The following is a 12092-nucleotide window of genomic DNA, read 5'->3' as shown; positions in this document are numbered from 1 at the left end:
GGTGGGGGGGGTGGATAAAAGAGCAGCATTAAGAGAGGGAGGATCTCTGAGGCCACAGTAGCTGTGCCCTGAGATGGTCAGGCTGGGCCCTGGGCACTCTCCCCACGCCCCCTCCTAACCCAACAGAGGACACACCAGCCAAGAGATGGGAGCAGAGGCTCCTGCAGAGGCTGCTGCAAGAGTGTTGTCACCACCTTGTCCCCAATCTGGGGCTCCCACCTTTCCCAGCTCCCCTCTATTTCCCCGTCCAGTCTGGTTGAGCCAGCCATCCTTTCCCATCATGCTCTGCACTTAAAACCCCCAATTGGACAAAGCACAGCCTCACCTGTGTTTAGACACATCCTCATCCCAGCCCCAGAGCCCAGGAATTCCAGGCAAACAGAGCAGAGTGGTTAAGAGAAGGAGCAGGGCCAGGGCTGAGTGCCCTGGCTTCTGGTCCCCCGGTTGCGGCCTCTGCCCAACCTGTTGACCACCTATGTCAACTTAAACCAGACTTTCACCAGCTGCCCCTCCTTCTCTTTGTCTGTGAAATGGAAGATTTCTTACAGTTGCACAGAAGGCCCTCCTCTCCCCCATGGAGAAATTCCTCCCATACGAAATTGGAGGTGAGGGTCAGAGACTCTGAACAGCAGGCCCTTGTTCATGCACAGGCGTAAACAGGTGTCTCTGAGGCTGAGCAGCTGCAGTGGCACAGCCCACACATTTGTCTTTAACTTAGCTGATTCAGCCTTGAAGGATCAGGCATCTTCAGGAACCTGGGTGGACCAAAGTCCCCAGGAAGCTCTGACACAGACCCCACATCTGAGAGAGCCACATCTGGAACGTGACCTGCCACGTTTCCGTCTAGATGTTTCGCTCCAAATACCCCGTTTACCTCTTCTCTGGGAAATAGTCATTTTGTTGGGGTTTCCATTTCTCACCCTTCCCATGATAGGGGTGTTTCTCTGTTAGGCTCTTAACATCCACTAATGCCCAATAACAAGCTAGTGATGTCTCCTGAATGGGCGGTAGTGTCCCATTCCAGGCTGCATAATTCTCAGTCCCCCACACTGTCATTGGAAAGGCTCTTTAGGACAAATTGGCCTGAGCGGGAGGCAGTCTGTACAGCCCGCTGGTTGCTTTCTTTAAGCACTTGTGTGTCCACAGCTGGCGTGTGGTGATCTCCTGGCCCGTCCACCCCTCTCTTCTAAACTGCTTTGCTGCCACCATGTGGCTGCGCAGGGGAGCCTCGAGGACTCCCACTGTGCACTTGTCCCAATGTCACCATCCTAACCGTGGCTTTTCCCTGGTGGCAGCACCCCTCACAGTCAGAGGTAGTGGTCATCCTAAAACCTCTATCTCTACAACCATTCAGCAAGATCATCTACCTGACTGTGTGCAATGTCCACCAAATGAAACAACACAGATTAATTTAAAGGACATGGTAAGGCCAGTGTTGGCTGAAACGGCACCTTTTTTTAAAAATATATTTTTTAATTAACTGCATTATAGTTGGATTAAGTCACTTTTTTTTTTTCCCCACACCGAATGGCATGTGGAACTTCCCCGACCAGGGATCAAACCCGTGCCCACTGCATTGGAAGAGCAGAGTCTTAACCACTGGACCACCAGGGAAGTCCTGAAGCAGCACGTTTATAACCTAAAAAAGACAGCCTGAAGCACCACCCTTGCCTGGAGAGAAGTGTTCAAAGATCTCATTAGGAGTGCATAGGGTCAGAGCCCCGTGGAGTGTGGCTTTTTCTACTACAAGACCAAAAAGGGCTAGGTTTTTTTTTTTTTTTTTTTTTTTTGCGGTATGCGGGCCTCTCACTGTTGTGGCCTCTCCTGTTGCGGAGCACAGGCTCCAGACGCACAGGCCCAGCGGCCATGGCTCATGGGCCCAGCTGCTCCACAGCATGTGGGATCTTCCTGGACTGGGGCACAAACCTGTGACCCCTGCATCGGCAGGCAGACTCTCAACCACTGCGCCACCAGGGAAGCCCAGGGCTAGGTTTTAATAGGCATTTCAAGTTTGGCACAGGGGTAGTCCTAGTACCAGGAGCATCAAGTTCGTTACTTTGCAAAAGGCAGCAATTTCACTTTGCTGGAGGGATTCAGTTTTGTGGATTCACCCTCATGGTGTCAAGAAACTTGAAAGTGGAAACTAGCCTCTGAGTATTGTTATTTTTCAGTCACTCCTGCACTGTTGATAACACACAAGGCAGAGGCATCAGATGGAAATCTTTGGCTTCCCAACCAACAAAACATCACCTACACGTGAAAACACTAGACGATGTTGTCAGTGCATTGTGGGAAGCTCCTTCCACTCCATGTTGAAGTGATATATTATTGAATACAGATGCAATTAATTACAGATGTATTCTGTAAACCTTAGGCCAATCACATAAAAGTATTTAAACAGAAGTATAAATAGTAGGTCAAAAGCAGACATAAAGAAAAATCATTGGGCTTCCCTGGTGGCGCAGTGGTTGAGAATCTGTCTGCCAATGCGGGGGACACAGGTTCGAGCCCTGGTCTGGGAAGATCCCACATGCCGCGGAGCAACTGGGCCCGTGAGCCACAATTACTGAGCCTGCGCGTCTGGATCCTGTGCTCTGCAACGAGAGGCTGCGATAGTGAGAGGTCCGCGCACCGCGATGAAGAGTGGCCCCCGCTTGCCACAACTAGAGAAAGCCCTTGCACAGAAACGAAGACCCAACACAGCCATAAATAAATAAATAAATAAATTTTAAAAATCAAAAAAAAAAAAAAGAATCATAAAAACAATTCAAAAGGGGAATTCCCTGGCAGTCCGATGGTTAGGGCTCCGGGTTTGATCCCTGGTCAGGGAACTAAAATCCCACAAAAAGAATCTTAAAAAATAAATAAATAATTTTTTTTTAATCAAAAGAAGGCAGAAAAAGAGGGAAAAATACGGTACTAATTGAATGTATAAAAGAGCTTTGAGATATGAGGTTATAATCCAGATGTGTCAGTGATTACATTATGTAAGTAGCCCTGTGTTAACCAGGTTTTCTACTTTCTGTTTCTGATGTTTTCACATCCCCTCCCAGGGTTAGCAGATGCCTAGAGACAGCAGACTCTCTCCCTCAGCTTGCTTTTCACATGCAAACTGACCAGCACCCCACCCCACCCTCTCTGCTGCTGAGACTCTAACCCCCTGTCCTAATAGCCCCAGGGTCAGGCATCCACAACTTGGGCAGCCCCTACACCCCAGCCCCAGCTCACTGAAATTACTCAAGCTAGCCGATCCTAAACCTGGTCAGCCTCACCCTCAAGCCTCGTCCATTCCTTCCCTGGAGAACATCACACGGGCTTCCCCCGCAGTGCCCCGCCCTGGCTCTCTGCTTGTCACTGTCCTCTCCTGTGGGCCAGCACGACCCGCTCCTCCCCCCCCCCCCCCCCCGGGAACTGTGAGCAACAAACTCGCTCTGCACTGGCGATGGGCTCCCGATCTGGTGATCTGACCACAGCTGAATAAAACCCAAACCCTGGGGACATAGGAACCACTGAGAGAGACAGAGAGGGAGGAAGAGAGAAGGAGGGAAAGAGAAAGAGAGAAACAAACAATTTAGGCAAAATGTAGGTGACCCTGGGAATAGAGAATATGAAAGTTTTAAGTCTATTTTTGATATTTTCCATAAGTTCGAAATTATTGCCAAATAAAATGTCTTTTTTAATTTTAAAGACACAACATTGAGGGAATTCTCTAGCGGTCCAGTGGTTAGGACTCCACGTTTCCACTGCAGGGGGCATGGGTTAGATCCCTTTCTGGGAACTAAGATCCAGCAAGCTGCTTGGTGCAGCCAAAAAAAAAAAAAAAAAAAGATACAACATTGAGTAATAGGATAAGCATTATATTCTATTTGTAACTTGCTTCTACTCTTCAATCAAATTCTTCCCCCATAGCTGCCCCCTTCCCTTGGGAATAATGAGTCAATAAAACACTATTTCTGTTTATGCTGCTTAAAGTATATTTTAATGAGTATAAATATAACTTTTGGAGATTAAAGTGAATACATAAAATTTTCATTTACATAAATTACACACAAACACACTGCCACAAATGCCCATAGAACCACGCTGACACATACACCCTTACAATCACATATAAGCCTGTACACCCACACTCACAACACCCCTGCACAGCCATATATACACATACACACCCCTGAACTACACACACACACACACACACACACACTTTATACACTCCTCTTACACACACATCCACACACATGCAAACTCAGTCCACCCTCATAAACTTCACACATACCCACACACACCCAGACACATCCCCCGAACACATTTCAGACACCCGGACACCTACACACACACCCACAAACTCACACCCACACTTCTCCTATACAACCTCACATCACAAAAATTACACTCAAATACATAGCCAAAAACACCCCACACATACCATATATATTACACATACACAAGCAAACACACCTGTGCCCACACCAACACCCTCACAAATACACTTCACAACACCTCACACATGACACACATCTTGACACCTTAACAACCAACAACCTCTTTCCACATACACACAAACACACACACAAACACACACACAAACTTTTTTAGAAAAAAAAATTCAGAAAGCTGTGGAAATGTTCCAGATTAAAAGAGGCTAATAGGAAGTCACAAATTCCTGATACACCTGACCCTAGGCTGAATCCTATACCGGAGGTGACAAAATGCTGTAAACTAAAGCACATTATTTTATCAACTGACACAATGGAACTGGGCCAGCATATACGAAAAAATGTTGTATCCATGTAAATGTACATAGTTGATAACTGCTCTGTAGTTATATAGGAGGCTACCCTTAGTCTCAAGAAATACAAATGGAGTTATTTAAGGGTAAACAGCCAGCTCTATCACCTCAGCTTTAAATAACTTCTCTGTGTCTCCATTTCCTTGTCTAACACAAAACAATTCTATGTAAAAGCTAGTTCTCAGCTAGGACAATTCCTTTGTCCTAGCACAAAACAATTCTATGTAATAGCTAGTTCTCAGTTTTACTGACAAAAATTTATGGCGCCAGTGTTCTGGAGAGGTGTGATTTTAGTCTTAACAAAATCTCACTCAACAGAGATGAAATCCAGTCGAAACAGGAGGTACCCCAGGGGAACCCCAGCTCCTAGACCTCTGCCTGACAAGACACCAGGGCAGGGAAATCCCCAGGCACTGCCTTCAAAGTCACATGAGGCCTCCCACTTAACCTGCAATACCCACAGATGGCCAGCGAGGGTGGTCTCAGAGCAGCTCCAGCAAGTGCCCACTGTCCCCAGACAGAAGCAGCATTTATTTCCCTGCCAGGGTGGCTGCCCTGATACCAGGAAAACCACTTCCCCAGGACTGACTTATCCATTAGGCACAGTAGGCACACTGCCTAGGGACCATGATACTTTTGGGGCCCACAAAATATTTTTAAATAATTTCTTTTTACAATGAGAGGAACGAATATATAATGAATATATAATACAGAGCACAGGAGGTCGCATGTCTTGTCCGGTTCACTGGCCCATTAACTCTCATGTACCTTCTGTTGCTCTGTGTTCTGCACTGGTCCTTGGAGTCGTTAGGAGGGACTCAGACAGACCCAGGAAACCTCAAAATGGACTCATTGGCCTTTGAGGATGTGGCTGTGAACTTCACCCTGGAGGAGTGGGTTTTACTGGATTCCTCACAGAGGAAACTCTACAGAGATGTGATGCGGGAAAACTTCCGGAACCTGGTCTCAGTAGAAAGAAAACAGGAAGATCATGATATTGAAGATCAGTACAAAAACCAGGGGAGAAAATTAAGAAGTCCTATGGTAGAGAGACTCTCTGAAAGTAAAGACAGTAGTTCCTGTGGAGAAAACTTCACCCTTATTCCAACTCTCAATCTGAAGAAGAAAACTCCTGGTTTAAAACCATGGGAATGCAGTGCATCTGCAAAAGTCTTCATGCATCATTCATCCTTTAATAGACACATGAAATGTCACATTGAAGACAAACCAAGAGAGTATCAAAAGTACCATAAGAAGGTATATAAATGTAAAGAATGTGGGAAAGCATTCATTTCTCCTAGTTCTCTTAGAACACATGAAAGAAGTCACACTGGGGAGAAACCCTATGAATGTGAACAATGTGGAAAAGTCTTTCAATATCAAAAATCCTTCCAACTACACAAAAGAACTCACAGAGGGGAGAAACCCTATGAATGTAAGTGGGAAACAACTTTTCGAAAACACATGGTAACACACACTGGAGATTTACCTTATAAATGTCAGAAATGTGAGAAAGCATTCATTTATCCCAGTTGTCTTCAAATGCATGAAAGCAGTCACAATGGAGAGAAACCCTATCAATGTAAACAATGTGGAAAAGCCTTTAAAAGTCCTGAAACTATTCAAATACATGAAAGAATTCACAGAGGAGAGAAACTCTGTGAATGTAAGCAGTGTGGTAAAGCCTTCAATCATTTCAGTTTCTTACAGCTACACAAAAGACATCACACCAAAGAGACACCATATGAGCATAAAACATGTTCTAAAGTATTGAATACTGCCCGGTCTCTTCAAAGTCATGAAAGAATCCACACCAGAGAAAAACTATGAATGTAAGGAATGTGGGAAAGCCTTCACATGGAAAATAACCCTTCAGAAACACATGATAACACACACTGGAGATGGACCTTATAAATATAAAGAATGTGAGAGAGTATTCATTAATCCCAGTTCTCTTAAAATACATGAAAGGATTCACACTGGAGAGAAACAATATCAATGTGAACAATGTGGTAAAAGTTATAGGTATCCAGTGGTTTTGAAAATACACCAAAGGACCATACTTAAGAAAAACCCTATGAATGTAAAAATGAAGGGAAAACCTTCACTTCCACATATGTTCAAGTGCATGAAAGAATTCACAATGGACAGAAACCCTATCAATGACAGGAATGTGGGAAATCCTTCATTTGTTTCTCAGTCCTTCAAAGACCTGAGACTGCACACTGGACAGAAATCATATAAAATGTGACGAATGTGGGAATGGCTCTTCTGATCTTAGTAGTTTATGAAACCATAAAAGGATTTACTAGATAAAACGTTGTTTGTGAACAGCCTGGGAAACACTTCAATTGGCCAATATCATTAATATGTAAAAGCTCCCATGGAGAAGATAAATGTAAGTAACATGAGATAACTTGATGGAAAGTAATCTATGTCTAATGTTCCAGAAAACCTTCAATATGAAAGAGTTGTTTTTTTTTTTTTTGGTTTTTTTGCAGTATGCGGGCGTCTTACTGTTGTAGCTTCTCCCGTTGCGGAGCACAAGCTCCGGACGCGCCGGCTCAGTGGCCATGGCTCACGGGCCTAGACACTCCACAGCATGTGGGATCTTCCCAGACTGGGGCACGAACCCGTGTCCCCTGCATCAGCAGGCAGACTCTCAACCACTGCACCACCAGGGAAGCCCGAAAGAGTTGTTCTTACTTTTATTTATTATTATTTTTTTGCCGGGCTGCACAGTATGCAGGGGATCTTAGTTCCCCAACCAGGGATCAAACCCGTGTCCCGTGCAGTGGAAGCATGGAGTTTTAACCACTGGACTGCCAGTGAAGTCCAGAAAGAGTTGTTTTAAAAGTTTATAGGACTTCGTGGTGGTGCAGTGGTTAAGAATCTGCCTGCCAATACTACAGGGTACACAGGTTCGAGCCCTGGTCCTAGAAGATCCCACATGCCTCACAGCAACTAAGCCTGTGCGCCATAACTACTGAGCCTGCGTTCTAGAGCCCACGAGCCACAACTACTGAGCCTGTGTGCCACAACTACTGAAGATCATGTGCCTAGAGCCCGTGCACCGCAACAAGGGAAACTGCCAAAATGAGAAGCGCATGCACCGCACGAAAAGTAGCCCCAGCTCGTGGCAAATAGAGAAAGCCCGTGCACAGCAGCAAAGACACAATGCAACCAAAAACAACAAAAAAAAGTTTATAAATATGCTGTGTTTACTCAGGATCTTTCTTCAAGGGTATCCTTCAATGGTGGATTTCTACTAATTTCACAAATTAATATTAATGTGAATTAATTCTGTAAATTGTCTTTCAACAATAGTACATAACGTTTAAAGGTAGTGATTTTTCCTTTAATTAGATAGTTTTGTTCTATTTACTTTTGAAGCCTGTTGGATCCATGGATGAATTTAAGTGTATTTCTAGTATGCAGTGAGGCTTAAATTTTTTTAATGTTCTATTAATTCTCTGTTAATGGGCCATTGAAAAATGGCAGTTTGGTATTTGTTGGGATTTTCCTAGTAGTTTTGTGTGGCAGTTCCTGGATATATAATCTATTGTATATATTGTACCCTTTTTACTGAGAAAGATCCTCTTTGGTGGTGGTGCATATAGGAACCTTTTCCCATTTTCCATTCTATTAAACACTTGGAATAAATTTCATGTATGACTAAGATGTCAAAGAGTATACTGTTATGTAAATTATGATTTTTCCTATTTGTTTTTTGTGTTTCCTTCTGACTGGTATTTGTTGAATAGACTGTGAGACTTGTGATAATACAAAAAATCTGGAGTTGGAGATATCTTGCCTGTGAGTCATATTAGGACCTAGACTTTCCAGAATCTATCCCCTCTGTGGTTCCATGTTAGCATTCACCAACAACTCACCTGTGTGTGTGATTTTAAAGCAGATGCAGAGAAGACATTCTTCAGATCATGGAGCCTGCACACTGGGAGAGAGGCAGATACGTAGGAGCTTCAAGGACACCATCTCCCAGCTTATTTTCCAGATTCTGTGTCCTTGTAGTCAAGAGTGTCCTCAACACCACCAAAAAATGTTAGATTTCCATCTTTATAGACATGTAGTCTCCCCTGATATCTTCACAGCTTACACATCAAATATCCATCAGAGTTTAAATTTTTTCTGTAAGGCCTCTTGTGTCCACTTTGAAAGTTATTTCAGTATTTTATGGTTGGAAATATTCTCTGATTCCACTCCTCTCTGGATTATATCTAGTGTCTAATATGTGTAGGAAACACTTTATGTTGTTAATAATACTAGTAAGTATGTGTTCCTGACTCACCACGACATTCACAATGGTGTCGCTAATAAGAATGACATGGGAGTTTGTTTCTCTGCTGCACTGTTCAGTGGCATTGGTGATCCATTGTTTCCATGTGACAATAAGCACCTCCTTCTGTCAAGATGGCTGTGGGTGTTTCCTGTTGCTTGTAGCTGAATATAATCCCCCAATATGTTTTTTATTGTATTTTATTTTACATGATTAAAACTGCTTGAGTTTTTTGTGAAACAGTAGTTTTTGTAGTCTTTTCAAATATTTTACCAACTCTTTTTGAAGCTTTCATTAGCTAACAAATGTTGTTTTTCATTTCCTCAAAGAATATATTAAAGTACCCATTTTATGTACGAATATTCACGAAAAATATATATATACAATGCAGCCTTGATTATATCCATCTTTACATGAATGCAGTTACAAAATGTAATTTTTAATACTTTTCTGTGGATGAATGGGTCCACGAAGGTGAAAGTGCCTAGGGCCCATGAAAGTGACAATGTAGCCCTCTGTCTCCCCTGCCAGCGTCCTACCCTGCTCTGGCTGAGGTGACACAGAGGCAGAGTGACACACAGGAGAACAGGGGGCTGCAAGTAGGACCCCAGGGACCAGGGCAGCCCTCACCCTCGGGCTGAGGCTAGAGAGACCACAGGGGCTGAGGGACGAGACTTTTGGGCTCTGACTGGCAGGGGCATTGCTGAGTCAGAGCACAGGCAGTCTGGAGGGTACCCCGCCCTACTGTGCCAGCTGCTACCTTCTAATGGCCACATGGGAAAAGGCTAGTGCAGAAGGGCCAGTTCGGTGCCCTCAGGGAAGTCCACTGTGTGCATGGGCTGCATTTAATTCATCTCCTCCTGCTCTGATGGGGATTCCAAGTGTCTCTCTGGGTCCCTGCACTGACAGACGAGCCGGCACTGTGCCCTGAGACTAACACACTCTAACTATTGTCTCCTTGACTCTCTCACCCTCTGAGATTCACATTTGGCCCCTATGAGGTCCTTGAACTTCCTTCTCTACCTAAATGACAGACCAACCCCTTAAAGGAGATAATGTTGTTCCCAATTACAGATAGAGAGACAGAGGCCCAGAAAGATCAATTCTCCTGCTCAGGGCCACACGGGCAGGAGAGCAATTCCTTTCAGACATCTAGACCCCTCAGAATTCTCTCCCTCTGCCCCACTGAGGCTGACCTGGAGTCCCCTGTCCCGTCTCGGGAGCCCCCAAACTAACTCCTGAGACCTCACTGGTGGGGCTCAAGGGCAGGGTCCACAAGGACCTTGCCTGATTACAGCCCAGATTCCCTCCTTGGCACAGCAGGGGTCTGGGGGATGGAGAAGCCCCTCCTTGTCCTCACTCATTCCCTCCCTCTTCCTTACCTCTTGCTCTCCTCCACTCGCTGTGTTTGGCTTCTGTGCTGCCCCCCACTGAAGTTAGCGGCCTTCACATCTGCACAAACAATAGGAAAATATTAGGAGTCATCTCCCTGGGCCTCGTGGGCTCCTGTCCTACTCTGGCCACTTTGTAAAATCCTCAATGCCCCTTGGCTTACAGCACCACGCCCACCCCACTCCCCTCCTGCACCACCACCCTGGACGCCTCGGGCTCTTCTCTCTTCTCTCCACATCAGGCCCCGCGCCTGACCCACCTGGGACGAGTGGGTGAACTCTGCACAGCTCCACCACCATCACAGGCCACGTTCCCTAGAAGCAGGGCCTCAGCTGGGAAGTGAGAGGCATCTGATTTATTGAGGAGTGTTGTCAGGAGGAGGGAGGCGGAGGGGAGCAGGATAGGGCAGAGGAAGGAGCTGAGCAGGGACGTGCTCTACCCTGAGACGAGCTTCAGCCTCACCCACAAAAGCCTGGAACCCCTGCTTTAGGACTGACTGAGGCGGGGGCTGGGCTTTGATGTCCCCTCATAGTCAGTCCCCATCCACAGGCTGAGGGCAGAGGGGACACAACCCCCCAGGCATCTCCTGGGAGGCTGTGAAGGCAGCTGTGAAGGGGGCACCTGTGAGCCATTAGCATCCGTATTGCACATTTCAAACAGATGGGGGACGGGGCGGGGGGGGGCAGCCGCCCAGTGAGGGGGATCTGGGCAGGGTGCTCACAGCACCTGCTGCCCAGTGCCCCACCCAGGGAAACTGGCATTTCATGCCCCTGGCATTTCAGAACCAATGTGGTCAAAACTGAACAGTCACCTCCCCCCACACTCATCTCATATCTACACCAGGACTCTGACCAGCCCATGATCACATTCTCAGAACCCACCCCTCGCATTGTTCAACCTGTCAGGGAGTAAACCTGCCTCATCCCCTCTGCAGTGACTCCATCCCAGTCAGCCCCACACTCTCTCAGCTTCTGTGACAACCCTCCTTCTATTCTCCCTTCCCTCCTCTCCCCTTGGCCATTGCCCTGGGGCGACATGTCCTTGCTCGGCTCCCTGATGATTCACCCCTCGTGAATACACATACACACACACACACACACACACACACACACACACTGAAGCCAGGGTGTTGGCTAAAGTGGACAAGGATCTGCTCTCCCCTCTAAAATCACCTGGCTCGTTACTGCTTTTCCAGACCTGGGTCTGTCCATCTCTCCAGTCCCACCCTGACCCACCCCCTTGCATGCCTCCCTTGAGCACTGAACTGAGTGTCACTTCTCACTCTACCATGCCAGGCCCTCTGCTTGTCCTAAGCAGTTTTCTCCCCAGAGCACCCTCTTTCCCCCTTGCTGGGCTCAGGTCCCCTCCATTGCACACCCATCACACTGTAGCCATCATATGCAAATGGAACTCACCATCCAGAGTTTTACTCTCAGGGAGGACTGACAATGCTCTATGCCATTCATGAAAGTCTGTTACCTGTTTTCTCAGGGGTAAGAGGTCTAATGGTCAAACGGCAGACTCTCACCAGTCAATCACTGTAGAAGGCACTGACAAGGCCTCCATGCCTCCCTGCCTGTTTTGTCTCCTTCTCAAAGGTTGCAATGGAAAAAA

The 12092-nt window shown here is 46.2% G+C and overlaps 1 pseudogene; it reads left to right on the top strand.

Moving 5' to 3' along the window:
• Nucleotides 1-5230: 5230 nt before the first annotated feature.
• Nucleotides 5231-7101, top strand: LOC149748269 (uncharacterized; annotated as a pseudogene).
• Nucleotides 7102-12092: the final 4991 nt, after the last annotated feature.

The sequence above is a fragment of the Delphinapterus leucas genome, chromosome 10 (genome assembly GCF_059928025.1).
Source record: "Delphinapterus leucas isolate spDelLeu-1000000601 "Yukka" chromosome 10, BTC_Dleu_Yukka2, whole genome shotgun sequence".
Taxonomy (NCBI): Eukaryota; Metazoa; Chordata; class Mammalia; order Artiodactyla; family Monodontidae; genus Delphinapterus; species Delphinapterus leucas.
The sequence above is the reverse complement of the archived record's forward strand: the minus strand, read 5'-3'. Positions and strand labels throughout refer to the sequence as shown.